At 37.2% G+C, this 24339-nt stretch overlaps 1 protein-coding gene across 1 annotated transcript in view; it reads left to right on the top strand.

The window, feature by feature from the left end:
* glceb (glucuronic acid epimerase b) overlaps window positions 1-24339 on the top strand; it is a 69361-nt gene that overhangs the window by 14342 nt on the left and 30680 nt on the right. The window contains exon 2 of the mRNA XM_073836152.1: window positions 20663-20777. The gene's annotated coding sequence lies outside the window, so the exon portion shown is untranslated. The remainder of the gene's footprint in view (window positions 1-20662; window positions 20778-24339) is intronic.

Here is a 24339-nt window from a genome sequence, read left to right as displayed (position 1 = left end):
TCAAAAAGTTGCCAGACACGATAATGAATGGAAACAGTATCATCTCTATTTGAAGATTGCTTTAAAAAAAAAAAAAAAGCCTGTTGTCTCTTTCTTTGGCAAGAAACGACGCTGTTGAGAAAACTGAGGATTTTCACCAGGAAGTGTTTTCCAAGCAGACAGCCTTGAAATGAACCCTGCTGTGCGCCCTGTCTTTAGATATTTCGCACAGAAACACTCATATACACGGGTAAGGAAAGCGTAAACCTTGCAAATACGTTTTTGCGCTCGCTTTGAAGAAGAGCAACAGCTTGGATATCTGTTAATGTGGTGAGTGCCCTGAAAGCCCTCTGACTGAAACATGTCATTTCCACAGAAGGCAGGAAGTTAGATTCAGTTCCAGCAGTGTACATCAAAGAACGCTCTGAAATCTGGAAAAGCTCTCTGTGGACGGCGCAGGATGATATGACTCATATTGGTGGATGTTTACTTTGCTCTGTGGTGTTTATGCTCTCCCGTTAAGTGCCCTTAAAATCCAACTGAGTTTTGTTAGATTTGAAAAAATTGTGTCAGATTTGTTTTAATAGTCTTTCTAATTTAAACCTTTTTTTTTTTTTTACCATGCATGTTTATTCCAGATTCAAAGGGGCTGAAGCACATTTTCACCTCCAAATGACCCACTTTAGCATGGTATTTGAGTCATGCACTAAAATTCTGCTCTTTGCTTCTCATGGTGCTGTACTGCAGGCGCACACACGCTCTTTGAAACTCATTGCACCTAGTTAGTTGTCTCTCTCCCCGCAGGCCTGTGTGGAATATTCCAGCTTGTTTGGAGGGTGGGGGGTGGGGAGCCCAGCGTGAAGCTCTCTCACTAGGGAACAGAGTTGTTCACAAGCTCAGTAAGAAGATTTTTCTCCCTGTTGGCTGCCATGATGCCAGGTAGGGAGCTCAGCAATGAAGGGGTGGGTGTGTGAGTTTTTTTATTTATATATATATACATATATATTTGGGTTCAGAAAACAAGCATGGTGGAGAAGAGTCAAACGGTTTCCTCATATCACACTTTATTGTTGTTAAACTCATCGCTGCCCTAGAGACAAACAGAAGATGAAACTGCATTCTGCTTTATGAATATTCATAAATGTTTTGCGGCATCTCTTGTTAATATCAAGACCAATATTAAGTATAATAATGCCTCAGTGATAGTTTTAGACTAGTCTATAGAGCTGTAACTCGGCTTACAGTACTTAGATTGTTGGGTTACAGTGATTTGTTGTTAATTTATTGTGTTTTTTTTATACCTTGGTTATGGAAAAATTTGGGTTTCTGGAGTTCCAACATTATCTTGTTGCCTGACATAATTTTTTGTAATTTTTTTTTTTTGAATTTTGTGAAAATGAGTTGTGATAGACATCATTTATTCAATTCATTATTTGATAATTATAAATAAATGTGACCCTGGACCACAAAACCAATCCTTAGTAGCATGGGCATATTTGTAGCAATATCCAAAAATATATTGTATTTAGGCAAAATTATAAATTTTTCTTTTTACTGCCAAAAATCATTAAGATATTAAGTAAATATCATGTTCCATTAAGATACTTAGTAAATTTCCTACCATAAATATATGAAAACTTAATTTTTTGATTAGTGATATGCATTGCTAAGAACTACATCTGGACAACTTTAAAGGCGATTTTCTCAATATTTTTATATTTTTGCACCCTGAGATTCCAGATTTTCAAATAGTTGTATCTCTGCCAAATATTATCCTATCCTAACACATCATATGCCAATGGGAAGCTTTTTGTTTAGCTTTCAGGTCATTACACTTATGACTAGTTTTGTGGTCCAGGGTCACAAATAGGGCATTTTTGGCACCACATGATGTAGTTTTTCAGTAGAGAAGTTCATGACTGTCATGGAGTTATATTTATGAGTGTAAAATATTTTGTAGTTATTGCAAATTAAATTAAATGTTTTGTATGTAAAATATTTAGGGATGCACCGAATGTTATTTATTTGGCCGAAAATAGCAAAAAAAAGCTCTTTCGGTGTTCGGAAGAATAAGCAAAAAAGGCTAAAAAAAAATTTAGTGAACAGTGCCGTGACATGATCAAATAGAGGTGCGCACTAATGCAGCAAACATGTCGGCAGCGTGGAAGCATTTAAAACAATCATTACAAGCACAGACAGCGAAAGACTGTTTAGAACTGCATTGCATGTCTTCGATAAGAAGAGAAAGGGGTGGTTGTTGCTGGTTACTGTTTGATGGCTGAAATCGTGAAATGGCCTTAAACCATTAGTAAACAAACTACAGAATGTTATGTTGTCTAATACACACAAATTGTATTTATTCTGACAGCTCTGCACAAGCTCCTTAGCCAGGCTTCAAAGTCCAGAGCACTGAAACAGTGTGATGAGAATCATTCATAAATCTGATGCTGTCAGCAAAAAGTAGTGCTGAGGTTGTCTTGTGGGTTTCCGCCAAAATAAGTCAACATTCATAAATGTTAGCATTGTAATTTTAAGTAAGACAAAAATAATGATAACAATCATTACAAAAGCTCTATTAATACTAGGGGTGGGCATAGATTAATTTTTTTAATCTAGATTAATCTAGATTAAAATGGCTAATTTGAATTCTGCTGAAATTCTGCTACCCAAATAATGACTTAAAGTCTTTGAGAATGGATCATAAAGCTCATAAAGCTGTTCTATGATAATTTGTTGATGAAAATAAATTATGTTCAATTAGATGTACTTGTGTTTACTAACTAACTAACAATGAAATTATTTTTTCTCCCTATTAGATTGTGTTTTTTTAACGTCAACACCTACCCAGCCCATTACATGTTACACCGTACTTTTATTTTGACAGGTTGCCGTGAAGTTTCTGTGTCATACAGTATGATATGATGCTAGTTTTCTCAAATGAAACGGTAAAAGTGACACTCACAGCAGTTTGGGAGATTGAGTTTATCTGTTCATGTAAAATTAAAATGCCAAAAATTACCGGGAGCGTCACGTGTGTTTCAGTATGTGTGTAGTAAAAGCTCGTCTCCGCAATGCATACATACAGCTAGGCAAACGGAACATATCGGATTCATCTTAAAACGGTCTTTTTTGCATTTCAGTTTTCACATACACTAGTCCATATCGCGATTTGAATTAAGTGACTGACGAACATTCGATTTATGAATCCCAAAAACGACGAATTTACGTGGCATTTCGCTATAGTGGATTCGGTTTTTATGAATGGAGGGCGACGTGATCCCGTCTGTGTTTTGGCGGAGGAGACTTAAACGCGCGACCATATTCTACAGTCTTCGGTATACATCCGCGTTAAACTATCAAGGTGAAAGTCATCATATCTTGCGTAGTTTAGACCCAGCTCCCAACCCAAATTTGAGAATAGATTAACAGCGATATTTTTTTTATCGCGCGATAAGAGTTTCACGTTAACGCAGCACGTTAACGCCGATAACGGCCCACCACTAATTAATACATTTATTATAACATTCTCCTTTGCTTAGCAAGGTTGCATTTATTTGTAAATTAAAAAACAAAAAGGGGGTCTTAAAAATAGGCAAAGAATATTATTTTGCTAACTTAATATTTTAAGTTAAGTTGTGCTTTGTTGGTAGGCTATAATGTCTGCTAGAATGTTAAAAATGTTAAGTGTTAAAGGGGTCATCGGATGCGAAACTCACTTTTACATGTGATTTTCGGAAATGTTTGAGACTATGCAAGTACGGTGCAGATTTAGAGTCATGCATTTTTTTTAATGGTTTCTGTCACAGTCACTCATGTTTGGCCTGTGAGAACTTGCCATATGCTGCTGTCTGAACGCATACCAATGGCTTTATATAGACTCGCTCTCTGATGTGTCAGCACTGCTTAACTCTGTTTTGTTTGCTGGTTTGTCAGCTCTAATTAAAGTCGCTGAGTAGTTTTGACTTGTCATAATGGTTGTTTGAGCAAGCTCTGAAAACACTGGAAAAGCTCTGAAAAGTGTTACAAGTCCCTGCATCGGGATTAAAGTTAATTCCTAAATGTCACGCGCTCCATCTTATCCATCAGAAAAGACTTTCTTTGTTCAGTAGTTTTTCTTTTTGTCACTGTTAGATAAGCTTGGCTAATCAAGCCGTGGCGGTCCTCTCTGAAAGTCTGTCTGTGAGCTGTTTCCTGAATTCATTTTCCCCTGGTTTCTAATGGCATTGTAGATTAGATGAGAATTAGGGATGATTTTAGTGACACATTCATTTTACTTCTGGGAATGATTTAAGAAGATTTATATATCTCTAGAAGGAAGGAGAACATTCTTAATAAAACCACAGTGAACCTATTATGAAACATTACATTTGACATGTGCGTTTTTGTCTCTGAATATGAGTTCTTGCAGTACCTCATATTATTGTGTTATAAGTAGCCATAGGACTCCTCTTTCCAACTTTTTATTTGCCTTTTGTTTAGTCTTAAAATGTGTTCTGTAGGAATTTACAATATCAGTATTGACCAGTAGACACTTTGTAATGTTATCAGTGTTGGTCCAATTTGTAAACTGATTATATTTATGCAGATTATTTTAGGCATTGGGCTGGATGATAAAGCAATAATGATAATTATTGCGATATAATTTTCTTTTATAAAATTAGAACAAGAGTTTGATACAATGTTTATGAACGCAGCAACGCTATTCATTTGAACCACGTCACACAGAGGATTTATCCACTCAGTTCAAACGGCAGCGTGAGTTTACTGGAGCAGATGCGTTTACATGCTGATGAGTCTCGGTCACGCGACCACTAAACAGTGCTGTGAGATCAAGTGTGAATTCAGCAAAGAACATAAATGACTAGGCGATTCAAACTAGTTTAAAGCCAGATGAAACGGCGCTAACAAACATGAGAAACTTATGCAACGATACAGTCAGAAGACTTTTCTTAATCTACAAATCCCTGTGATTTACTATGGATTTACTGTAGTAACACTAACTGCACCATGCTTTTGTGGCAGAAATGTGGGATATTCATATAAAATTGTATTATATTATATATTTTAACATATTATATATGTTAATGTAGACATGCATTAAATGTATTTATGGAATATAAATACAGTATTTTTGTGATATAAAGATATAGAGTTTGTGCATATGTACTGTATAAACAGTTTCATACAAATACCTAAACCATAGTTACATTTTTACCGTGCTATTGAGGTGCTGTCTATGTGTGGTTATCATAATCTAAATGTATGCTACTATGGAAGACCAATGGTTAATTTTAATACAACTCAAAGAGTCAGAATAATTAATTTCATATGAAAATTAGGTTGTCACAATTTTTACAGACGTTACTGTTTTTGATAATGAACATAAATTTACATTTGCATCCTAACTCTAGCTACTGCTACTGTCAACTCAAGCTACTGTCAAATGTGGCAAAGAGGCAAAAAATTATAATATTAATTTAGCAGGCTGCACTGCAAGCTGCAAAGTCAAGCAACACAAACCTGATCATGAAAACCATATCACTCATTAGAACATGGAGAAACTAGTTTTTCTATTCATATATTTATTTTGTTAAGAAGAAAAATGACTGGAAAAGTGGAAAGAATTCAAAAACGTGATGTGTTTGCCATGTTCTGATCATAAAGAGTAGTTTAAAACCACAAATGTATCGTGATAATGATTGATATCGACTAATATGAAAATTGATCATTGTTTTGGCCATATCACCCTTTTTATGTGTCATGCACACAATGTGACCAGTAATGTCTGATTAATCAACAGTTGCATAGACTGACAATAATTGATAACCTGAAAAAAAAAAGTGTGGCTTAAAATGCTTTCTGTACAACTTGTGAGCAGCCCGCAAAACGCAGCACAAAGCAATAATTAAAATTTATGGGCTTACATCTCTCTCATTCAACATGAATCCAAATTTTCTGTGACTGCGATGTAACATTTGGCTGCTAACCAATTATTTCCTTTGTAAACAAAGCTTTGTACTAGTGAAGTAGTTGAGTACCCTGCATAGACAGGAATGCAACTGAAATGAAGATTTGTTGAATAAAGTCGTTGATTTTGTTTTCTTTGCGCACAAAGTATTCTCATAGCTTAATAAAATTATGGTAGAACCACTGATGTCTCATGGACTGTTACCTTTCTGGGCCTGGGAACATTTCAGTAGCATTGCTGTCTGTGCAAGGTCAGAAAGCTTTTGGATTTTATCGAAAATATCTTAATTTGTGTTCCCAGGATGAATGGTTATATAGGTTTGGAACGACACGAGGGTGAGTAATTAATGACAGAATTTTCATTTTTGAGTGAACTATCCCTTTAATATTCACATCAATACTAGGGATGCTCATTTCGGTTAACTTTCCTGACCGACAACCGCTGCTCGTTATCCGAACATTAACCGTTAACTGATAAAATTAGAATAATAAATTAGTTTAAAATAAAAATAGAATGCACGAGTATCTGTGCATGACATTAAAAATACAAGCAAATGTTTTATTTTAACGTGCAAACAGCAGCATACAGAGCAACAACAAAAACTGTATTGACATATACTTAAATTATCACGCATCAGCAGCGGTTCTGAGAACAGAGAAAATCTGAATGAAAAAAAAAGAATAATATAAATAGGCCTACATTAAATATGTATAAATTAAATAACTACCTAATTAAGATGACAAAACTAAAACACACTGAATCCTTTTATGCACTTTGAAGAACTGTACCGGTCTTATTCTTCTCGTCGGACATAAAAATATATAGCAGGCCAGCCAATACCTCAGTGTGCCTAGTTTTTAACATGTCCACATGCTGTACGGAAAGGCAGGACCGCTGCCTGTTAACTCTTAGATCCGCGAAAAAAACACCATCACAAAAACCCTTTCAATTTGCGGTTCGGGACTTCCATCCACTGTCATATGCGTGTGGAGAAGTGCGTGTTTTACAGCGTTCAGCAATAGCCAATCACAGACATGTATGTTGATTTGATTATCGCTGTGGCCAATCAGAGGAGGCTATGTTACAATCCACTCACCAACCAAAGTGCCGGTTTCAGTTTTGCTGATTTCTACACTTTCGCGAACTCTCTTATTAAAACAAAGAAAGTGTTGGCATTATATAAATATGAGATTAATTGTGCAGTGTAAAGGTTATTTTATTACTTTTTAATAACTTTATGAGATTGCGATGAACTACTCTAGGATGAGTGCTTTCCAGTGATTGTAAAGGGAGCGCCTATTGCGCACTTTCTAGATTATAATCCATTCAGAATTTGAATACATTCACTCACGGATTCACTCTCTGATAACCCAATAACGCCACTTGCCATTGTGTTGCATATACTACATCTGTTTACTAAGTAAAGGTGAAGTGAAATATGTCTGTACAGCCACACTGCACGTGTCGACACACACGCGTGAGTAAACAGATAACTTACAAATAGCATTATTTCTTTCACCATGCAGCAAACGTAAAAAAAAAAAAAAAAAAGAATAGAAAAAAAACCTTTTAAACCGTTTAACTGATAGTAATAATCGGTTAAAATTATTACTGTCGGTTAACGGTTAAACGGTCAATATGAGCATCCCTAATCAATACCCATTCATATATGCAAAAATGTGTTTTGTTATCATGGAAGGGTAATCGTCACACCGCCCAGCACAGCCTTAGTTTATACTCGACATTGTCTATAAATATTTTTGGCTTATAATGAAACACTTGATATTTTCCAACTAAGGCCTTTTTTTTTACATTTTGGTATCCACTTGGTTCCGCAGTACCAGAATATTGGTAGATTGTAAATAGTGGATTGTCTTGCACCTCTTTCTCACCATCTCTGTGTGTGCTGCCTTTTGCATAGAGAAACAGCATTAAGAAACAGAGCAACAGTACAGACATGCTAGAACACTTCCAGCTGTCGTTTGCAGCCTCTGTGCAGCGATGCTTTTTCACCATGACAAGAGTGGAAATTTTAGACGGTTCTTCTGTGCTTGTGGGGTTTTGTTTCAAGCATTTGATTTGTGTGGTGTCAGCCCCAGGCTTGGTAACATCCATTTGCTGCACTGAAGAGACCTCAAGAGAGACTGATGGGAAGACTTGATTCCAGATGCTCACCGAAGATCATCATCATCTATATCTATGAAACGGCTTCTTCCATCTTCTAGTCTCGCTCTCTCTCTGGCTTTGATACCCCCCCCCCCCCCCACACTGTAACGGTCTCTTTTCATGGAGTATGAATTATAAATCCTGATATGAACACGAAGCCTTTGATTAGTAAATAATGCCTTGCACTTATGCAAAGTTCAGATATGGATGAATAATCCTCCCCCTCTTCCTGTCTGCTCCTCAGAAGCTCTTTCCTGCTGCACTGCACTTTGTCCTTGCCCTCATATCACCCTTGCAGAGATGCTGTGATATGGCTTTTTGAAGCACTCTTCGCTCAAAGGCTTTTGATTTCAAGCATCAGCTGATAAATATTCCATGCAAGTTCCTTTCATAAGCAAACAAGGTGCAGAGAATGCGGCGCTTATCTCTTCGCCGACTGTCGGAAGACGTGCTCCCGCTCTCAGGACTGACACGAGGGTCAGAGGTCACGAGATGCACCTGTGCCTTTGTGTGTTTTCGGGCTTGTATCTCTGTAATCAGCAGAAGGCTGCCATGAGTAACACTCCGTTCGGGCTGGTGGGTTGCGAGTGGGCCTGCTCGGTGCCGTCACTGAAGCATTAGCCCATGTGAACTCGTCATCAGTGAATAATCGCACACATGCCCCCGTAGTCAGGCACGAGCCCACGGCCGTCTGACCGATCGTCTGTTTGTTTTGTTCGAATGATTCCTATCTTGGTTTTGAAGGGAGGCTGAGGCATCCTCCTGAGGCACAACTTTGAAATCCCATTCTCACTGCAGCTGTTTAATGTGTAAGATTGGAGGCTGTTTATGCATCAGGAGAAATGCAGCACGTCTAGCCTTGACTTAAAAAGGAACTTCTTTCTTTTTTTAATTTGCAGGGCTTGGGGGCTTTGGTGACTCTGATGGAACCAATCTGGATTGTCCTTACAGTCCAGTTCATACAGAGCTTGAATTTGCTGCAGGTTTTTCTGCAGATGTACGGGTTAGAATGAACCATTTTGAGTTTTATTGTTTATAAATGTTTCTTCAATTTTAGCCACTTTTATGCACCAGGGGTTGATTTTTATGAACATATTTTAAGTTATTTTTGTTACAGAAAGGTCACATTAGCCTTGGAAACATTTATACATAATCTGTTAGAGTTCCACCTTTAATACATGTTTTAGATGCATTTAGAAAGTAGGTAATTTTCATTTTAGAAAATCAAGTGTGAAAAATGGGGCTAGGTAAAAAATATTGATTTCTTGATTTTTAATCTAGTCTCTCCTGTTTTCAGTTAATGAATAGAACATTGTAGCGCACCTCCCATCCAATAAATTGCAATACGCTTTGTGCTATGATGTTTTTGATTTGAAACAAAGTCTCAGATTTCAAATTCTGTCCGTTTTTTTTTTTTTTTTTTTTTGATTCAAACACGGGACGCCCGGAGCACAACGGCGCTGTATGTCGGCGTGCTGCCCACAAGGCTATCGGCGCCGACAAATTCTGTCTGTTTTTGTACAGTATTTAAACAATAAATGTTGTTTTGCTGCTGTTTAATGTGTCTCCTCTGCTTTAAAGGGATGGTTCACCCAAAAATGAAAATTTTATGTTTATCAGCTTACCCCCAGGGCATCCAAGATGTAGGTGACTTTGTTTCTTCAGTAGAACACAAACAAAGAGTTTTAACTCAAACCATTGCAGTCTGGCGGTCATATATTGGCAGTCAATGGTCACCAAATTTTAAAAGTATAAAAAACATACACAGACAAAACCAAATTAAACCCTGCGGCTTGTGACAATACATTGAGGTCTTAAAAAAAAAAGAAGACTACAACTTCCCAAAATTCTTATCCTATTCCATGTAATTGCTCGATTAGTGTTTCAACCGCGGAAAGACGTCAATATACACCAGTCAAAAGTTTTTGAACAGTAAGATTTTTAATGTTTTTTTTAAATAAGTCTCTTCTGCTCACAGAGTCTGCTTTTGATCCATCTATTTAAACAAAAGCAGTAAAATTTTTACTATTTAAAATAACTGTTTTCTATTGTAATATTTTTTTTTCTGTGATTTCAAAGGAATAACATTTTTTTTAGAATCATTACTCCAGTCACATGATCCTTCAGGAATCAAGAGATTTGCTGCTCCAAAAACATTTATTATTATTATTATTATTATTGTTGTTGTTGTTAAAAACAGCAGAGTACATTTTTTTCCAGGTTTCTTTAAATAAAAAGTTCAGAAGAACAGCATTTATCTGAAATAGAAATCTTTTGTAACATTATAAATGCCATTATTGTCACTTTTGATCAATTTAAAGCATCCTTGCTAAATAAAAGTATTAATTTCTTTAACCCCCCTCCTTTGATCACAGGAATAAATTACATTTTAAAATATATTCAAATAGAAAGTTATTTTAAATAGTAAAAATATTTCACAATAGTACTGTTTTTGCTGTATTTTGAATCAAATAAATGCAAACAGAGCAGAAGAGACTTTTTAAAAAAATATTAAAAACGTTTTTGACTGGTAGTGTAACAGCTTGTAAACATAACATCACATTTACCTCAGAAAAAACATATTCGGTGACCATAAACTTGTTAGTCAGCTAGAAAAAGTCTAGAGAGAAGGATTTTGCTAAATATATGCTCCATATTATTAAAAAAAAAATTCAACGAGTGTAATTTAGGTGTTTGTATGCAAATCAGTTAACTTTACCCTCAATATTATAGTAATGTAGTACCAACTGGCATTGGTTGAGAATTTTTTTTTTTTCCTTGAGAAAATTTGGCTTGTAAATCGTGAAATTTATGTCAAAACCCAGCCCTAGTAAAAAGTGTGCTTTCAGAAAGTTTATTCTCTAAAAGTCCTCAGGGCCAGAAGAGCCCATGGGTAAAGCAACACCCATGACAAGCTTATAAAAAATAGTTGATTTGTGAAAAGCTGTCAATGATTCACGTTTGCTCTTGGTGTGAATATCCTTTAAGCTTCCTCAGAGCCATGTCTGCACTTGAGCACTCACTCCAAGAGAGCTTCCTTCAAGGCAGTTATTTGGATGGACTTGGAGAACGCCTCAGGTCTTCAGTTCACAGTGCTGCTGCTGAAAAGGTCTGTTGTAATATGTGCATTGGAGAGCTTCTGCTTTGAATTGATTTGTACTTCAGCTGAACTCGGTTGTGTGGCATTAGTGCAAAGATGTCAAGAAATGAAAGGGAAAATACATTTCCATTGCTTACTATTCCACTCTTTTTCTCACTTGAAGCTTCCTAATTTACAACGCCTAACTCTCACAGGGCTCTGAGATTAGATGATGAGAGGAAAGAGAGATCACCGTTATGAGAAACTAAGTTACAGCGTCTACCATAAAGCCTTGCAGAAAGAGAGCGATGGATGAATGAGAGAGAGAGGGGGAGGTTATGAGAGAGAGAGAGCTGCTGGAAATCATGAGATATCTTTAGGTAGAGACACTCGGCAGGGAAGCATTTATGAAGCAGCTGCTAAGGTGTCTCAGGCCTTTCAGAGTGAGGATCTTCCATCACTGTTCATATGGAGAGATGGAAAGAGCGTGAGTAAGACCAAGGTCCAAAATTAACACTTGGCAAGTGCCAAATGTGAGCATGAATTTATTTAATTGAGTTGTCTGGTAATGCTATTGGAAACTGCAACATTACATGGTTTAAGAGTGACAGACTCGACCCATTCTGATATAAGCGACAATTCAGATCAAACTGTCTAATTATAGAGCTCAACAGTAAAGATGGCCCGCTGGCCTGAGGCCAGTGTAATAACATTTCAGGCCAGTTAGCAGAACAGTACTTGCTCTTTCAACCCAGTGCTGCACTGACATTGAAAAGGTAACATTTATTGATCTTGTACATGCCGTTTTATGCTTTGCGAATTTAAAAAATAAACCGTTTCATGCCTGGTAAGAACATTTCATAGCCAGTTACAAGTAGTGTGCGGTTGTGTTATGAAATGAGGAGGCAAAGTCTTCAAGTTTTTTTTTTTTAATGAAATGTAAATTCATGTCCCAGTCACACTTTCTTGATTAAATAAACATTACCTACGCTATCAACAATTCAAAAACAATTATATTTTATATTTTTACATTAACAATGTAATCAATATATATATATACATATATAAAATGTACTTATACAATATATATTATATATATAAGCCAAGTATGAATCTCATCAAGTTAGTTTTTTTAAGCCTTTTACAATTATTCCAAAATAACATCTCATATATTTTTTTAATAGTTAACTTTAATAGTTAGCTATTTTTTTTAATAGTTAACTTTTAACTGTTTTTGAATTTTTTAGATCATCAGTCAAAGCTCTGTAAATATTGGTCACAGATTTACTTTAAAGGGTTACTCCACCCCAAAATGAAAATGTTGTCATTAATCACTTACCCCATGTCGTTCCAAACCCATAAAAGCTTTGTTTATCTTCGGAACACAATTTAAGACATTTTGGATGAAAACCAGGAGGCTTGTCACTGTCCCATTGACTCCCAGGTACTGGGGAGTACTCAATAAAAAGATGATTGGGACTCATTTATGAAATGCATGTACGACAAAAAATCGGGCGTGCGGTCATTTCCACGCAAAACTTTTTTCAATATGGAATATAAAAAATTTCTCCTAAAGAATGAACTGATTAACAAGAAAAAAAAGAGCCCCATTATGTTTTCATGCCATTTTAAAACTTATTTTGATGTAACAAATTAGTTATCTACATGTGTAAGTTGTTTACTTTTTAAAATTAGTTACACATTAACGCCATTATATTGTTAACTCAGACTGATTCGCAAATGCAGAATGCGCATAAACACAAGAGGTGAGATTTATTGCTTGAACCAATCACAGCCAAACATAACCAGTCATATCCAATTATATTGCGATAGAGGCATTGCCTCATCCCACGTGAATTTCTGCTCATTCATTGTCAATTACCCCCCACCAAACTCTCCGCACGGTTTAGAGGGTCTGTTAAAACCATAGACTGTTAGGGCTGTCGCGATAACCGCAATATCGCAATACCGCGCTATTGACAAGCATAACCGCAGAGGAATGCAGCAACCGCAATTTTTGCGTGTTTTCTTTTTAAGGTTTTGCCCTTCTCACTTTACTCTTAATGCATGTGTACTGAATATTAAATTAGTAATAAGTTAGTAACGGTAACATAATGTGTATCATGCTGATTTGTACAGAGGCTCAGTAGATGCTGGTCAGCTGAGCCTTTAAAAGTGGCGATTAAAGTTCATATTATTTCAACAGCGTGTTTCATTACGTCTCTCTTTGAATAAATAAGCGTTTTTGAACGTGTAGTTGAATGAACGGTTTAAAGACTCACTCAAAAACAGCCCCTTGCCTCCATCTTGTGGCGTAACAATGAAACTGCACTGACTGACAGCTCGTCTAGAACACGCAGGTGAAATATTAACAGAAAAACTCTCTTGTACAGTCAGATTCGAGGATTCGCGCTAACTGTTATATATATGTGAAGAGTTCAGATGCAAAAGCATAGTACATCTGACATTTTTCTTTATAATTTGCATTTCTTTCTGGCTACTATGTATAGGTTTCTCTGTAAGTACTGTTTACTTCATTTTATGTTTCAACGTGATTTTGTTTCGGTTTACATATATATATATATATATATATACACACATATACATATATATGGCCGTAATACCGCATATCGTGCTACTGAGCCACTCGAAATTACCGCAAGGGAAATTCTTTAACCGCGACAGCCCTATAGACTGTAATATGGACTTAGTGTCTGTAACTTCACCCATAGGTTTCTGAAGAGCGTTTTTGAAGCCCATAGTGGGCGGGAGTAGGCCGTTGCCATCTTGGAATCGGGCCACTCCCGGATAATCGAAAATGGGCAAAGAGGCAGACGAAGAGGTGCAAAATTAGCTGTATAGACCAAAATCACTTTTTATACCAGGCTGTAAACATGTTCATTTCTGGTGAAAAGTTGGGCATTTTAACATGGAGTTTATGGGATTTTTGGAGCCTTTTGGAGCCAGTCTCTAGTGGCCAGTCAATGAATTGCATTGTAACTTTACCTGCTGGAATCGCTGTTGGACAGGGTTTCTTTAGAAAAACGAGTGGTTTATACACTTTTTAATGTTGTGTTTTGTAATAATGTTTTGTTATTGCTATTGTTGGCATTGTTTTATTTTTGTACTACGAAGTTTTGAGGAGACACTGCTTCTCTTGCCTCCTCATAAGAAATGCCCCAGGAAGTTACCCACCTTAGCATGTGAGGCAAAAAGTTTATTTTGGACCCTGAGTAGGACTATGAGATGAGACTGAGAATCCCAGGAGGCTGTGTAGAGATATTGGGAGAATGTATGCAAAGCCTCTTCAAGAGCCATAGGAATTTTACAGATGAGCACCATATCCCTGAGAGACTATGACAGGCCCCACACATCTCCCCTACTGCGACACTCAAACTCCCAGCTTCTCTTTGTTCCCATAATCCACTGTGACGTGGAGGGTCGCATTTCCACTGCAAAGGGTCGGACTGGAGGAGGGGCTGCAGGATCACATGGACCATTTATAGGGCCACAAAAAAGTGCTGGGGCCCTGGATATGTGTCCACAGGGTCAAACAAAGAGGTCTTTCTCCTTTTTGAGACACTTGATGTTGCTTTTGTTGCTGTTGTTTTGGCTCTCTCTCAGTGTTGTCCGTGGTATACATGGGTCAAGATGAAATAAAGCAATTCAGCACAATCTTCAAGGAGGGGTTGCTTCCGACTGCTTTCAGCAGGGTTTGTTCGGTTTTTCTATTTGAACACAAGCCTGAGCGCTTCCAGAATCTTGTGAATCTGATATTAAGATGTTCTTGTCCAATCCATCCTCACAGGCACTGAATCTGCCAGCCCGCAGTAAGTTAAGAATGGGGTGCTTTCAAGTGCACATCTGATAACTGGCCATATTTTATCCGCCGCTCCTCTGTCGGCTTCTTTCTGCCGCTTTCCCACCTTCCCCGCTTTCATTCTTTCTATCATACGAAGCTGAAACCTCCATTACTCTCGAACGCTGAGCTGGGGAGATGAAGTGTGAGATGATTTCCTGTGAATGTGGCCATGTGCTGACTCTCGTTACTCTCGCTCTTAATGGATTCCACACTTCTGCACATTGTGAACGTACTCGACAAGGACTCCTGGATGTGTCCTTGTTCTCAAGAACATCATAGTTGCTTTTGTAGAGTAGACATGTGTGGGCGTTGTTTTGATATTCTGTGTATTTCTCCCTCTCTATGTCTGCCAAGGGTGTGAGAGCCATTGATTGAGTCTGTAATGCTATGTTTGGGAAATTACCCACACATTGCAGCATAAAGTGTGTTAGTGTTAGTTTATTCTGTCTGTACAAAAGGAAAATTGAAACAGCTTTACTGTTGTGTATTGTTGAGAGTGAACTCTTCAACCTCAAATTCTTTTTTCCCCCGCCCCCACCATCTCAACTCTTCTTTAAAATCTCCTCCTCTCCCCTTAGCCTTTGAAACTCCACTCTCTTCTTTAGAGATTTGTTTCAGACTAATTCGATTAGCTTTTTAATTGCCTCTATTCATAAGAGTGTGTGTGGAGACGTGTGATTGAAGCTGGGTTTAGAAGGACCACAGTTCATACACACATTTCAGTGTGAGAAGTGTCCTGAAGGATCTGCCACGTTAACAAGAGAAGTGCATCTCTCTCTCTTTCTCTCCCTCTATCTTACGCTCTCTCTCTTTCTCTCAGACATATGGCATGTGCTCTGAACATTAACTAACCCTCTGGGGCTTTTAGCTAAAGTACATCCTTATTTGGTGTATAGAGAACATTAGATGCAAACATGAATGGTATTTATTTATGTATGTAGACAGTGGGGACTGTGTGAGAGTTGTGTATGGAATAGTTCAACCCAAAAATGTGGGTTGAATGTGTCACTCACTTACACTGTTTGGGTTTCCGCTCGCAGCCGTCTTTCCATATAAATGCAGGGCTAATTCGTTGTTTTGTCCGCTGCGAGCGGAAACCCAAACAGTGTAAGTGAGTTGTTCAAAACCTTTCTTTTTAGTAAACTCTGTGTACACAATGTTCTCAATGCTCGAGTTCATGTGTAGAGACCCAGGCGATACTTCGAGCAAAGTTTCATGGTGTGTCGAGCCTTCTTAGTGTTGTAAAAATATCGATTTTGATGCGCTCAAAGTTATGCCCCTAGTATTCCCATTCACCGGCCACTGACCACAAAACAAAATCACGGTCAATCTCAAAAACGGCTCGTTTGTCGTAATTATGCTTTTAGATATAAGTTTGTCTCGTTTACAGTAAAAAAAAAACAGCCCAGGTTGCATTTTGGCAATAGTTATCCTTAAAAAATGACAATTTGAAAACCAAGACTTTGTTTCATACAAGAAGTAACCTGCTCTGTCTGTTGCCGTGTTGTCAGTGTCCTCTTTGCTCCACAATGTATTTTTCACTGTGTGAGAACGTGTGGCTTGTCGGATGTATCACCAGTAACTAAAGCAATTTTTCAGACTGGTTTTATGAACTCATCACTGTAAAGATCAAGCTCAGAAGAATGATCAGTTCACTTATTGAACACTGCGTCCTATTTAAATGGTTATTCCACCCCAAAATGAAAATTTTGTCATTAATCACTTACCCCAATGTCGTTCCAAACCCTTAAAGCTTTGTTAATCTTCAGAACACAATTTAAGATATTTTGGATGAAAACCTAGAGCTTTGTGACTGTTCCATTGACTGCCAAGTAAATAATGCAGTTGACAGAGAACAGCGTACGCTGTTTGCATCCAGCGGATACTCTCCAAAATGGCGCTATGGTGATGTGGAGGAGACGAATTGTTGAATAGTCATTATTTTTGTTTTCTACAAAAAGTATTCTCATAGCTTCGTAAAATTATGTTTGAACCACTGATGGCAGATAGGGCTGCAACTAACGATTATTTTGATAATCAATTAGTTGGCCAATTATTTTTTCGATTAATCGATTAGTTGGCTTAATTCCAATTTTGATTTTTTTTTTGTCAAAATCACACTATTCCACATTCTGAATCCTATGAGAACACGGTGCTTTACAATTTATTAGACCACCTGTCATAATAAAGAGAAAAGACAAATATCTGAAGAAAAACACATTATAACAAGCATAAAATAGTGTTTCTGCTATTTATTCTGCCGTGGTGGTGTTTAGTGTCCCGCTAACAGCAGCAGCTTCAGCGAGCGCAAGTGCCTTCAGCAGAGTTCCGCGTTCAGATGCACGCAGTAAGCTTAAGCTGGCCGCAAAGTCCCAGCTAAAGCAATTACCATGAATTTGCCAGGGAAAAGGTAAGGAGGTATTCAAATTTTTTATTAATAAACTAGTATTTTCTGAGTCAGTGTCACAAAGATGAAGTTGACGATCCTGACTCGCCATCTGCTCACTGGACGCGCTTTTAATACCTAAATGCATCTTTATGAATTAGGCCTAGCTAATAAAATTGTTTTTGTTTTCGATTTGAATTATTTCGTTTTATAGTAGTGAAGTAATAATTTAAAGTCAATTTATTACTCTTACCTTTATGAGCAAAAATGAAGTTTCACATAGCGCTGACACCTTCATGTCCTGCAAAGCTTTCACTCTCCACACAAACGATTGGAAATGCTCCTAGCACACATTTATCTTGTTTAAACGAATAAACTAATATTGTGATATGCTTTAAGTTTTTTATATCTAGACATTTTAATTTAAATCGTGATGACCTGAGAAGGCTAAATTGATCTGTCTGCCGCTGGCCGCTGGTCGTTACTTTTAAAAAACAAAAACTTGAATTTCACAAAAAAAAAACGTGTTCCAAATCTATTTCTAAATTAACTTTATAAACTAAAGAAACGAAAATAAATGTCATTACTTTGCTATTAAAAACAGCAGCTATGCAATGGGGACGAGAAAGAGAAAAAAAGCCAGGTTTCAGTCGGACTCGGGCCAGTAATTCTGATGAGCTGTCGAGGTTGTTAGGAATTTTTTTGGAACGAATGTTTGTTTAATAGCCTATGTAACACTTATTTAGGCTACTTTCTTACTTAAATGTACTATTTCTTTGATTTATTTTAGCGTTTTGTAGGCTGCTTGTTCACCGACGGAATTGCTAAAATATACACGCACGTTTGTTAATAATGTTTGAGCCTCATTTATATAAAACACTGCGCCACCGCGGTGGTAAAAATCTGCCCTACAGTTCCTACCCTCCATAAATAGGTATGTGCACTACATGTTGTATTTAAAATCTAAATTTAACATTCAACGACAGATGTTTCAGCACAATGAATGTTTTTGCGCTGAGTAGTAATTGTCTCCCTGTCTGTGTTCCAGTCTGACACGCTCATTCAGTAAAGATTTAAACTTAACACAGACTGTCAGGACGGACTTTATGCATAAATGGAAATGCTTGTGTGAATGTGTGACATTTACAGATAAGGATATGACTGCAAACTGAAAGTTTTCATGCTGAGGATGCAAACGGATCTGTCAAAGCGCCTCACAGGGCAAGCCATTACGCTATAGCTTAAAGTTTGAAATAACGAATTCTCATGTTTTGGGCAGCTTGGATCACGTAACTCTCCTGGAGCATCTCATTCTGTTTCCTCTACTATTTTTAGATGCATTTTGTCTATAGAAATGCGTCATTCAGTGCTGTAATTTGACCTGATTCTCTGAAGTGTTATAAGTGCACTGTGGGCGGACCCGATTAATCGATAATGAGAATCGTTGTCGACGAATTTCATTATCGATAATAATCGATTTTATCGATTAGTTGTTGCAGCCCTAATGGCAGATGGACTATTTTGACGATCTCTTTCATATTTTTCTGGGCCTTGACTGTGTTATTTACTTGGCAGTCAATGGGACAGTCACAAAGCTCCCAGTTTTCATTTGAAATATCTTAAATTGTCTTCCGAAGACGAATGAAGCTTTTACGGGTTTGGAACGACGTGGGAGCAAGTGATTAATGACAAAATTTTAATTTTGGGGTGGAGTAACCCTTTAAGCGATTACTATCAGTAGCTTGGGAAAAAGTGAACCAGCGTGATGAGCTTTGCTAAAGTTCTCATTGGTACTTGATGGCCACTGGGGTAATTTGAAAAGACTGTTTAATGTCACGCTTCTATTGTCTGCAGCCCTTCTTCTTTTCTAGTCCATGAGAGTATGACCTGAAGGAATTAGTAAATTGCTGGAATTTCATCTTTGAGCTTCTCTGATTTGGGTGAGAAGCAGGCATGAAAGATGAGGCTTTTAATAGTAACTGCCGACAATGCCCCGCAGACAGCCACACGTAAATGAGGTGTTAACTAGCACTGACATGCTGAGATTTTGCTGCTGTGACTCCCAGACAGGCATCCTGAAGATCAGCCTCCGTGACTTTTTATTAAGTACGTGCGGTGAAAAGCATTAAATAAATTTTACAGAAAGGATTCATGAAAATGTGTGTTGTTTAAGCTGCATTTTAAAGCCCTTCTTGGCTGAATCATCATAAATTATGTACACCTATCTGAACATTCCTGGTATACCTATTCTATTTATACGGCATAACATTGTTACATTGTGACGAATGGGAGCCTCGTCAATGAGGCTTGTATACCGACGGAACGTTATAAACTAGCAAATATCTGATTTAAGTGCTTCGTCAATATTCCCATTTTATAAAAAAAGATCAATATGCTCTTTACGGTGTGATTTACTGCAGTTTTTAATTTAACAAGCCTCTCCTCGGGTGCTGGAAGACTGTTATGGTGAAGATTAATTGTGGGGTGAAGAGTTGCAGTCACTCTCCACACACTGTGGCTGATGGATCGTCACTACATTAACGACCGGGCTGTCGACAAGCCTGTAAATTCATCATGAATGCAATTACTAATATGTATTTGTTTCTTCTCCATCATTTATAGTCTATTTAAAGCCTGTAAGTCAGTGTTCCTTGACGTGAAAGTGTACTTAACGCCTAGGCCAAATGTGCTGTGCCAGTTTCATTTGCACTCAAAACAGATTTCATTTATGGATAACTGCCTAATTAGCTTGGAGTTGATCTCGTCGTAACGTCCTACAACAATGCTGCCTTTGCCATTCGTTCGACCAAACATTCAAACACCTCAAAGCGCCTCCAACACCATCAGATGATATTTGATCGTATGTTTAATCTGTGGTTTGAATAACTTGTCCTCCTGTGAAAGCTGTTTGCAATCAGATGTTTACCAGGAATGGGATATGCCTTCCACGACGCAAACGGGCAACCAATAAACAGGCTTAGCTGGTGTTAATAGATGATATCTGAAATTGGGCCACCACCTCAGAAGAGATAAGGACACAGTGATGACTTAGTCCTCAGGTTGTAGAAAATGTATTTAGTGAACTCTGCCATGGATCAGGTTATACGTTTCTTGAATACAAGGAAAAATTCTGTAACAGCTTTTTAAAATTTCAGTGTGATTTTTATGTTCACACAGCTCAGCTGGACCAATACCTTACTGTTTCTGTTTCCTCTGTTTCAGGTATGACAGACTATTTCATGAAACAGATCTCTAAATGAACTGGAGCAGAGGATCCAAACTGTGGCATAAAGCGCAATGACGGCACAGTCACACGTTCACTGGTGATTGGAGCTGGGTAAGAAACAAGAACCAATACTGTTATTTAGAAACCTGAAGTTAGCAACCGATTAAATTTAATGTGTCCTGAATAAAGGTATTAATTAAAAAAAAAAAAGACTTTTGATGACGTCTTTTGTTTTAATGTAAAAATCCCTATGGAAGCCTTTTCCACTACTAAATAAAAAATAAAAAAGGTAATTGCAACTTTTTATCTCACATTTCTCAGAAAGTGACAACAAACTTGCAATTCTGACTTCTTTCTGACTTCTTTTTGAGAATATATAAGTCGTTCTGCCCCCTCAAAATGGGACTAATAAACTCGCAGTTCAGAGGGGGAAAAAAAATCACAATTGTGAGATAGAAACTCGCAATTCCTAGAAAAATTTGTTAGTTTATATATCGCAGTTCAGACTTTATAACTCCTATTTGGGAGTAAATCATGCATTTCTGAGGGAAAAAGGCAGATTTGACAGTTTATATTTTGCAATTCTGACTGTATAGCTCGCCTTTGGGAGTAAATCATGCATTTCTGAGAAAAAAAGGCAGATTTGAGTTTATAGCTCACAATTTTGACTTTAGAACTTGCAGTTGTGAGTTAATATCTTAATTCAGATTTTATTTCTCAGAGTTGCGACTATTTCTCGATATTGTGAGTTTATGTCTCGTAATTCTGACTATAACTCACAATTGCGAGTTTATATCACGCAATTTTGAGGGAAGAAAGGCAGATTTGACCGTTTATATTTTTTCAATTTTTTCTTTATAACTCACATTTGCAAGTTTATATCACACAATTTTGAGAAAAAAAGGCAGAGTTGTTAGTTTATATATCGCAATTCTGACTTTATAACTCGCATTTGGGAGTAAATCACACAATTCTGAGAAAAAAAAGGCAGATTTGAGTTTATAGCTCGCAATTCTGACTTTATAAGCAAATGGGAGTTTATTACGCAATTTTGACGAAAAAATGCAGATTTGACAGTTCATATTTCGCATTCTGACTTTATAACTCACAATTGCAAGTTTATATCACGCAATTCTGACAAATAAAGGCATAGTTGTTTGTTTTTATAAATCACAATTCTGACTTTATAACTGCCTTTTCGGAGTAAATCACGCATTTCTGAGAAAAAAGGCAGAGTTGTTCGTTTATAGCTCGCAATTCTGACTTTATAAGCAATTGGGAGTTTGTCACGCAATATTGAGGAAAAAACAGCAGATTTGACAGTTTATATTTCGAAATCCTGACTTTATAACTCACAATTGCAAGTTTATATCGTTTATATCACGCAATTCTGAGAAAGAAAGGCAGAGTTGTTAGTTTATATATCGCAATTCTGACTTTATAACTCACAGTTGTGAGTTTATATCTCAATTCCGATTTTATTTCTCAGAATTGCGACTATTTCTCGAAATTGTGAGTTTATGTCTCGTAATTCTGACTATAACTCACAATTGCGAGTTTATATCACGCAATTCTGAGGAAAAAAGGCAGAATTGTTTGTTCATTTCTTAATTCTGATTTTATTTCTCTAAATTGCGACTATTTCTCGAAATTGTGAGTTTATGTCTCGTAATTCTGAATATAACTCACATTTGCAAGTTTATATCACGCAATTCTGACTTTATAACTGCCTTTTCGGAGTAAATCATGCATTTCTGAGAAAAAAGGCAGAGTTGTTTGTTTATAGCTCGCAATTCTGACTTTATAAGCAATTGGGAGTTTGTCACGCAATATTGAGGAAAAAACGGCAGATTTGACAGTTTATATTCTCACAATTGCGAGTTTATATTAGGGCTGCAACTAACGACTATTTTAATAGTCGACTAGTCACCGACTATTGAAACGATTAGTCGACTAATCGGATAATTATTCAATTTTTCTCAAATTTAGCATGAGATTGCTTTAATTATGTGGAAAATTATAGTAAACACAAGAAAGAAGGGGGTACTTCAATAAAAAAATGCATATTTTGCTGCTGATAGGCCAATTCATACTAAAAGTAAATAAAAATGCCCTGTCTAAAACCAATTAGGCACAGTGCTCGGTCAGTACAGACATAAATGCATAAATTATGAAACTCTATAATTTTTTTAATGGACAGGCACATTTGTTTTATAAGAAAAAAATAAATTAAAATCAAGTTAACATTTTCTTCCTGTAAACCATCAGCAGCAATAAAACAGTAAACAAAACTGTATATCCAAAACAAAACGTATAGGCTTCCATGTTATTTAAATCTTACCGAGGCCAGCCAAACTCCCTTTCATTCAACTGTCCGACGTGCTTTCGCTTTAAATGTTCGTGCATCACAGAGGTGCTGCCGTGATGCGCAAGGACTGCTTTACAAACCATGCAGGTAATATTTTAATTCGCCGTAGCAGGCTAAAATGCTCCCAAACTTTACTCCTGTTTCATACATACTATCAGTCTGCAGTGCGTCTACAGTCCGTGTGCGTTACGTATGCGGTGCAGAAGAAGCACAGACTCGTTTTGCTTTCACACAGAACGCGTTTGCAGTCCGTACATTGTGAACGTTCTAATCCGTTAACATGGGTGTGGAAAAAAAAAAGCACTGCAGACGGAGTATGTGTGAAACGGGCGTGTTTTGGTACGCGCAGCTGCTGCGTTGGACGCCGCCATTTCTGTATGTTATCGCTCAGCATAGAAGCTGCGTATGTGCGACTCTCGGCAGAAAGATGCCTCACTCGGTTGTCTGGCGACAACATCGACAATGAAATTCATTGTCGACTATTTCTATTATCGATTTTTGTCGACAACGTCGACGAATCGTTGCAGCCCTAGTTTATATTACTCAATTCTGAGGAAAAAAGGCAGAATTGTTTGTATATATATCGCAATTCTGACTATATAACTCATAATGTGGAGTATATCATGCAATTCTGAGAAAAAAGGCAGATTTTAGAGTTTATATCTCGCAATTCTGACTTTAGAACTGGCAATTGCCAGATTATGTCACACAATTCTGACTTTTAGAATTGCGACTATATGAGTTTTGTCTTACAATTCTGAATGTATATCTTGCAATTGCAAGTTTATTCCAAGCAATTCTGAGAAAAAGAAGGCAGAATTGTGAGATGAAAAAGTCACAATAACCTTCAACCTTTTTATTTTATATTCAGTGGCAGAAACGGGCTTCCATAAATCCCTGATACTAACTTACTGATGGAGCTTAATTTACATACTACAGATGATAACAGATCTAAACTACAAAACTAGGCAAAAGTACTTGTGTAAATGAAGTAAAGGTGGATTTAGCAATGAGTCAGTGGAGAAAAAGACGTTTTTACATCCTCATTAGTCAGGCAGTACAACGGTTAGACTGTTAGGTGTGTGTAAATGGGACAGTGTGGTCTGATTTAAGTTTAAGCCTCATATCATGTCAAATCATCCATGCAAGACTCTTACGAATGTCGTTCTGTATTGTTTTACACGCTCCATCTGACTTCAGCTTGATCTGATGATCAGCCTCTTTCCCATAAAGCCCGATCACACTGACAGAGATTAAATCACTGGAGGTCGCAGTCTCTGTGCTGATGCATGCAAGCTGGCAGTA

Source organism: Garra rufa, chromosome 3 (genome assembly GCF_049309525.1).
Source record: "Garra rufa chromosome 3, GarRuf1.0, whole genome shotgun sequence".
Taxonomy (NCBI): domain Eukaryota; kingdom Metazoa; phylum Chordata; class Actinopteri; order Cypriniformes; family Cyprinidae; genus Garra; species Garra rufa.
Note: the sequence above shows the minus strand (reverse complement) of the source record. Positions and strands in the feature narration are given on the sequence as shown.